This window comes from Lygodium microphyllum, chromosome 16, assembly GCF_053477565.2.
Source record: "Lygodium microphyllum isolate KBCC chromosome 16, Lygodium_microphyllum_v1.1.10, whole genome shotgun sequence".
Classification (NCBI taxonomy): domain Eukaryota; kingdom Viridiplantae; phylum Streptophyta; class Polypodiopsida; order Schizaeales; family Lygodiaceae; genus Lygodium; species Lygodium microphyllum.
In genome coordinates, this window is record NC_141150.1 from 40918822 (window position 1) to 40926757 (window position 7936).

The 7936-nt window shown below is 43.9% G+C and overlaps 1 pseudogene; it reads left to right on the plus strand.

Moving 5' to 3' along the window:
- The first annotated feature begins 5356 nt into the window (after positions 1 to 5356).
- On the plus strand, positions 5357 to 5884 carry LOC148022726 (NADP-dependent glyceraldehyde-3-phosphate dehydrogenase pseudogene; annotated as a pseudogene).
- Positions 5885 to 7936: the final 2052 nt, after the last annotated feature.

Genomic DNA, 7936 nt, shown 5'->3' on the forward strand with positions numbered 1-7936 from the left:
CGCTAATCCGATGCATTAAGGAATCGTAACGTTGGCTGGAGAAGAGCACGTGCACCAACTTGGCTTGCAGCCTGGCGTCAGTGTCAGGGATGTCCTGGATGCTTATGCCGTCGTTCGTAAGTACCTCTTCCTTCTTCATTTTCAGCAAGGCATAAACATCCCTTTTTTATCGCCTTTCCGTCTTAGGTACCAATCCCAGATCCTTTTCCACCAAGGCTGGGTCCAATCGAACTTGCACCTTCTTTGCATCCTCTCCTCGGCCCACTGTTACAATGCCACCTTCCTAGTCCGGATTGTATGTTCTGAGGAATTCTACGCATTTAAAGTGATCCGGCTCCTATGAGAATTTTTCAATGTACTTTGCAAGGTTGCACTGCTCCACTACCCTCCTGGCTGCCTCCTCCTTTGCCACCACGACTCCGACATTGTGGATGGTTTGGAACTTGAGCTGGCCGAAGGCACGGTTCTCCAATTGGATACAATATAGCTCCCTTTCCTCATTAGTAAACGGGAGTCGATGGGCGCAGTCTTGCTGCGACATTTTCTGCTCCTGCCATAATTCGTAACTTTTGTTAGTATTTTTCGCATAGCACTGTTTATGTGAGAAAAAACTCTTGACTGAATTTTTGGAAGCCATTTCTCATACTAATGCTTATGTCTTTCACTACTTTTACTTTACCATGCCCCCTTTTTATTCATTTCTTATTTGATTATTTTCACCTTCATTACATACCCCACATACATACCCCCTCCTCTTCTGGCTAAGAGAAGAATCCTTCCTAGGATTGGGGCTAAAAGGTGAAAGGCGTGGGTCCTGTTTGGGCAGGACTTCATGTGTGAAGAAGCCACGTGTAGAATTTTGGATTGTATTCCAGTTGAGCATGACAATCAAGAGCAGTTGGTTGGGCTACCTTCGCTTTGCTAAGGGCAACAAGGATACAAGACAAGAAAAAATTTGACAAAAGACACAGATTGAGGCCAATAACCATATAAGATGGGATTGGGTGTTGGTTTATGGCAGCAATGTGTAAAAAAAGCATAGTGCCATGCATAAAGTCTCCAAATGATGGTTTGGACTCTATGTGGTAAGACATGTATTTAATAATGCTACTTATACATTAAATGAGCTAGATATGATAGCAATAAAAATTTCCATAGCAAGAAAAAAAAATCAAATTATTCAAGAGGTGGGAATCCACTACCTATGAGGTGCCATGTAAAATTTCCCGTGTTTTCTCCCCCATAGGAACACCCCCCCTTTTTTTAATTTCAAAAAAAAATTATTATCATCAATTCAAAAAAAATTTAACCCCCCTCTCTCCCCGACAACACGTCGGGGAGAGAGAGAGATGGAGTGGTAGTGATGGGGGGGCATGCAGCCCCCCAGCAGGTGGGAGGGGTGGCCATGCCACCTACCTCCTCCCCCTATATAAGGGGAGACCCCCCCTATATAAGAGAGAGATGGAGTGGTAGTGATGGGGGGCATACAGCCCCCCAGGTGGGAGGGGTGGCCATGCCACCCACCTCCTCCCCCCCTATATAAGGGGAGACCCCTACCCTCCCTCGTGTATAGAGAGAGACTGTGCCCCCACTCCCCTATGTCGCCACCTCCTCCTGCGGCAACTGCTGCGCGGGCCCCTGGGCCTTCGACTTAAGGACATCCCCCCACCTCCATTCGCAGTAATAAGGCTCTCCCCCCCTCTGGGGCTTTCGATCGTAGCCACCCCCCGATCGCTAAATGCTGCAGGTCCCCCCCTAGGGCTCTCGTCCATAGCCACCCCCCTGATTGTCAGTTGCTGCGGGCCCTCGTGAAGAAAAGAGGGTGAGAAGGAGAAGGAGAGAAGAAGGAGTGAGGAGAGAGAAGAGAAGAAGAGGGAGAGAAGGAGAAGGAGAGAAGAAGGAGTGGGAGAGAGAAGAGAAGAAGAGGGAGAGAAGGAGAAGGAGAGAAGGAGAAGGAGAGAAGAAGAAGGAGTGGGAGAGAGAAGGGAAGAAGAGGGAGAGAAGAAGGAGAGGGAGAGAGAAGAGGAGAAGAGGGAGAGAAGGAGAAGGAGAGAAGAAGGATTGAGGAAAGAGAAGAGGGAGAGAAGGAGAAGGAGAGAAGAAGGATTGAGGAAAGAGAAGAGGGAGAGAAGGAGAAGGAGAGAAGAAGAAGGAGTGGGAGAGAGAAGGGAAGAAGAGGAAGAGAAGAAGAAGAAGAGGGAGACATGAGAGAAGGAGGAGAGAAGAAGAAGGAGAGAGAGAGAGAGAAGAGGAGAAGAAGAAGAGGAAGGAGAGAGAAAAAGAAGGAGAAGAGAAGAGGAAGAAGAGAGGGAGAGAGAGGGAGAGAGAGAAGGAGAAAGAGAAAGGAAGAGAAAGGAAGAGAGTTGGAGACAAGTTACCCCCTCATCGACAAAGGATTCCCTTTCCGCTATCTTTCCCTCGCAAACCAATCATCCTGAAAACCGCTAAGACCCGGACTTCCCAAACCCCGAGTAGAAATGGCACCCAAGAAGAAAATCGTGGGAAGCGTAGGTGCCCAAGCTACCGTTGGTACCGGTAATGTGGGAGAGGCGCGCGGAGCAACCAACGCAATAAACGCCCTACGAACACGAATCAAACCCAGGTTCTTTAAGTGTTATAACTAATTATGAATTATTTCTCATGGAAAATATGAAAGGGTTAGCTACATGCATGAACAAGTCTTAGGGTTTTTTTTGTTACTCTAAGCGCTAGGTTGCCTGCATGAAATGATAGAGAATGGAATTCGTATAAGTTTATATGCATTATAGCTTTTACACACATAAAATGATGAGGTTATTGCCTTACTTCACATAAAATGATATATTTTTAACCAGTTTAGTGCATGAATAGTCATTTAGAATTCATGTTCCGCAATCATGATTAAAAGAAACACATGAAATGTTCGTTTCCATTCATAAGATACACTTGCACCATTGGACAAAAACCTAGACTTTCATATATGCAAGTCACATGTGATCCAATGCATTAGGAATAAGTACTCGTTGCCAAGAATGAAGTGAGATAAAGGTCGTTTAGGACGTTCAACTTTACTAAGCGCACCATATGCATGATGGATAAGGTTGATTGGAAAATTCTGCATAGAACCGCACTAAGAGAAATGGAAGGATCGCATGCATCTAGGCTGCATCTTGAAGGTCTAAATGAAGAATCATGTGTTGCCAAGTGTGTTAACTGAGCTTGGTTGAAACTAGAACATTAAAAGACCCTTGGTTGGGTTGCGAACAAGGCATGTCCGTTGCTTTGGCTGACTAGTTAATGCTTGGGTTAGGTTAAGATACCATAAGGAGGAACCCAAGGGAAGAGCAACTCAAAATAAGTTAAATTACATTTGCTTGCGTAATCTTATTTGAGCATTGGGATCTCGCCAAGTCGCAAACGATCCAGGATAGGATGCTGGGAGCATGCGGGAAAAAGACCTAGGATCGGATGCTGGGAGCACCTGAAAAAAAAGGAGTCACACCTTAGTAGTCGGTCGTACAAATGACCTTCGAAATGTTTGTGCTTGTACTTAGGTACATTATTTGATCTCTTTCCTTAAGGAACTAATTCAAGGAAAACACTTAATGCTTCAAGTTGAAAGCCTGGAGGGAGAGGCAAGAACAGCTACCTCTGGCTGTTTGCCTGGCCCTATCCAAGGGGGTTGTTAGTAGCTGCGCCGAGTATATGGACCTAACGCATCACGAGAGGTCTCTCCATGGGTGCTGCTTGGAGCGGGAGGATGCTTGGGTTCCAGGAGAGGCTTTGGTTGTAAATCCCTTGCCTCCAGATCCTGCACAAGAGGCCGACGTGACTCGAGATGGAATCTCGATACCCGTGTACTAGTCAACGGGCGGAACTTGCAGTAGCAATCCTGTAGATTGCTGGGATAGCCTTTGAGCATGATATTGGATATACTCTAGGATTATGATAAATAAAGAACAGATATTGGAGAAAAAGGAACTTTCTTGACATTGCTTTTGTGTCAGTGCCTAAGCTACGTGAAGGAACTCGTGATTCATTTGATTAATTAAGGAAGCTGATTTTGCATGTCAAAACATAATGTGTTAGGTAATTAGATAACTAAAGCAAACTAAGGAAAGTGCGGTGGACGTGACTTAGGTCCGTCCTACGAAAGGGTGGTCCCGGTTAGCTGGGAACTTTTCTCAAAAGATGAGATACTAAGACTATGAAGACCTAGTGTCAGTAGATGTAGAATCCCGGTTTATTCTGTTTTAGGAAAAAGAAATGGGACTATGCTGGCAGAGAGGTTGAGCTTCGCATCCCTCTCGTTTCCCATTCTCCATGAACCAAGTGCAGTATGAATCGACTTCGAGTCTGTTGTTCCTACGTTGTCATATTGCTGCGCATCCGAGGTGTGGAATCCACCAAAAAGTTGTGTGTGTGACATTTGTTACTTTGTACATACTTAGACATTGTGCTTTGCTCTACCTGAACGTTTTGCCTTCAGTTGGTTCATGTTCAATTTCACATAAGAGAGAAGTGTTGTTTGGGAGTGAATCTGGTATTTGTTACAAACAATTTAGAAGGAGAATGGGCTTTGTGAGGAAGCTCTAAATTGCTGGGAAGAGATGCATTTAGGTGGACTATTATCCAATGCTGTCACATTTATTTGCATTCTGAAAATATGCACTGTTGGGAAACTCAGAAGTAAGGGCAGAGAAGTACATGCTGAAATTGCTAAAGAAGGATTTGAGAGAGAGCCTTTTCTTGGCAACACTTTGGTTGATATGTACAGCAAATTTGGCTTCGTGGTAGAAGCACAGGACATCTTTGATGAACTACCTACAAGAGATACTATCTCATGGATAGCATTGATTGCAGGTTATGGAAAATGTGGCTTACTTAAAAAAGCATGGGAAATGTTCAATCAGGTACGGGTAAGGGATATAGTCTTGTGGAATGCAATGATCCCAGGATATGCTGAGTATGGGCTTGTTGTTGAAGCTTTGAACTATTTTGAACAAATGCAAATGGAGAGAGTGTATCCAAATGTAGTTACATGGAATACTCTGATATTGGGCTATGCTGTGCAAGAGGAAAGTGAGGGAGCCTTCCTGCTTTATGCCTAGATGCTGTGCCAAGGGAATATGCCAGATAGTGCTACCTTTTTGAATGTTCTGAGAGCCTATCATAGCAAGTCACAGCACTTGAAACGGGAAAAAGAATCTACACTCAACTAAATCATGCTGATATGTTTGATGCAGACCTTGATCTTGCACCAACAAATATCGTAAAGGGTGGTTTCTCATATAGTGGTCAGTGTTGTACTGTTGTGAAAGTTGTTTTGGTTATGGAACCAGTAGCAAATGTGCTAGTTTAGAAGGTAGTTTCAAAGATGAGTAAGCTAACTGTCAGTGCACCAGAAGAAGACTCTGACATAACTGCGGTTGTCAGTGAGTCATCTACAAAGTACATAGAAGGTTTGGTTTTGGATGCCAAGGAAAAAGGTGCTACATTCTGTCAGGAGTACAAAAGAGATGGAAACCTGATATGGCCTTTGCTTATTGATAAGGTTCTCCCTGACATGAGGATTGCGTGGGAAGAACCTTTTGGGCCTGTGCTTCTAGTCATTAGAATTAGCAATGTGGAGGAAGGAATGCACCACTGTAATGCAAACAATTTTGCTTTGCAGGGTTGTGTTTTCACAAGAGATATTAACAAAGCAATCACGATTAGCGATGCAATGGAGACTGGAACAGTTCAAATCAATTATGCCCCTGCTCGTGGACCTGACCACTTTCCTTTTCAGGGTCTTCGGGATAGCAGAATTGGGTCACAAGGAATTACAAATAGTATAAACATGATGACAAAAGTGAAGAGTACAATGATCAATTTGCCTGGTCCCTCATACACAGTGGGCTAGTTATACCATTATGAACACACCACACTGGAAAAGAGCGTAAAGAATTTGTAAAAAAAATCTCAAGAAGAAGAAATTGAGGCTAGAACGCATCTTTGTGGAGCGTGCTTTTGTGTTACAGAATGCAGAGGGAATGAGAAAATTAGCCGGCTACTTCGAAAAAAGCAAAAAGATGGGGGACGGACGCCTATTTCCAGATGAGGCTTTCCTACTTAATCACATAGAGTTTAGACCCTCCCTGATATAGAGAAATCAGAGTTTGGATAGCTGCTCTCAACTAATTCCGATTATGATTTGAGTTTCTACGTGCATCTTTGCAACCAGCAGCCTGCCCACCATAGCTTTGCAGCTAAAGCTGCAGGGCTTGCGATGAATGCACAGACCGCCCTTCATTATCAACAATAGCATCAAATCAGGTCACTAGAAAATATTGTTCGTGGGATTTGCACAAAGATTCTTCTCTGCGGAGGCAAGAATGTCCACTCCTGTGAAGGCAGGATCACAGAATTCAAAGCCAATAACCCCTGTCTCATCGATTACCAAGTTTGGGCTCGATACCCAAATTGGAGTCCCCTGTTGCAAGATCTCCCAATCCAACAAACTATCCTGTCAATCGAAGAGACAGGGTTTATCCTCGTTCCCACGGACGTGAATTGTTCCCCTAAGAGAAGAGACACACTACATCATCTCCCAATCCCAAGACCCAAACCCCACGTGATTCGGGTCTTGCTAAAGATCATGACACAGAACGAGTTTTCCATGATCCTGTAGATTCTTCATCTAATGCCTCAACCGCTTGGCTAGTGTATTGCCTCATTTCAACAGGAATGGACAAAACTTATGTTGGTGTAACTTCTAACTTGCAATGCAGACTTAGACAAAACAATGGGGAGATCTCAGGTGGTGCAAAAGCAGCCAGAGCTAGAAGGCCATGGAAGATCTTATGCTCTATCCAAGGGTTCACAACTTATTCTGAGGCCTGTCAATTTGAATGGAGATGGAAAAATGTTTCAAAGAAAACCTCTTCTACTAAGAAAGAGACAGATGGTGATTGTTCACTAGAAAATGCTTCACTTTTGTGCCCCCACATTGTGAGAAAAAGGCAGAAAGCTTTGAAGCAAGTGTAGAATGTTAATGGATGGCATTGTTTAGATATCAAGTGGCGTCTCAATGTCACTACTATCTAGATGTGGTGTCATGCTTTGCTGGTTCTTCAACAGTGAGAACTCAGAAGTATGGATTCAAGACGGACTCTTACAGCTCTTCTGATGTAAAAGAGGGTGTTGCTAAGCTAGAAAGCTAAGATCATGTTGTCACAACAAAGTTCAGCTCTTCTGATGTAAAAGAGGGAGTTGCTAAGCTAGAAAGTTGTTTGTCTCATCAGCCTTCTGAAGAGTTGTTGGAATGTAAACATGAAAGTTGTGGAGGTTGCCATTGTAAGCTAATTTGGCTTTCTATTCATCTTCAGTTATTGGCAGAAATAAAAACAAAGACTTGACATCATTTTCTCATCCTGCTTATTTTCTTGATTGATCTTCTATCTTGGAATTTCTCAAGGACCTCTATGGTCGTGACTTTGCTTTCGAAAACCCTTTGACAATGCAAAGTGGTACATCTGGAGCTCAACGCTAGCTTCTTCTTAGAGACTTTGCTGATAGGAAAGGAACCCTAACCTCAGGTTGATCCCAAGTGGGAATGGCCGGACACTTTTGCTCGGGGCAGACTGGGAAGACCTAGATTGCAAACCTTGTGTCATTCCTTGCGAGTGCCAGAGGCGGAGCCTTCTAGACCCTCCTCCCAATGGGCTGCTAAGACGTGTCCCACAAGCGGACAAGCGGACACATTACAGTTGGTATCAGAGTAAACCAACTGGATCTAAGATTTACAAGGGAACTTAACGGAGGAAAATAAAGGGAATAAGGGGACAGCCAGGGGAAGGTGGGTGGAATAGAGAAGTGTTTTCTGTTGAAAACATTCATTTACTCACTTATGGATGTTGGGTTGTAGAGTCACAAAGCATGGAGCAAACTCTTAGTGTTCCAAGTTATGTTCATG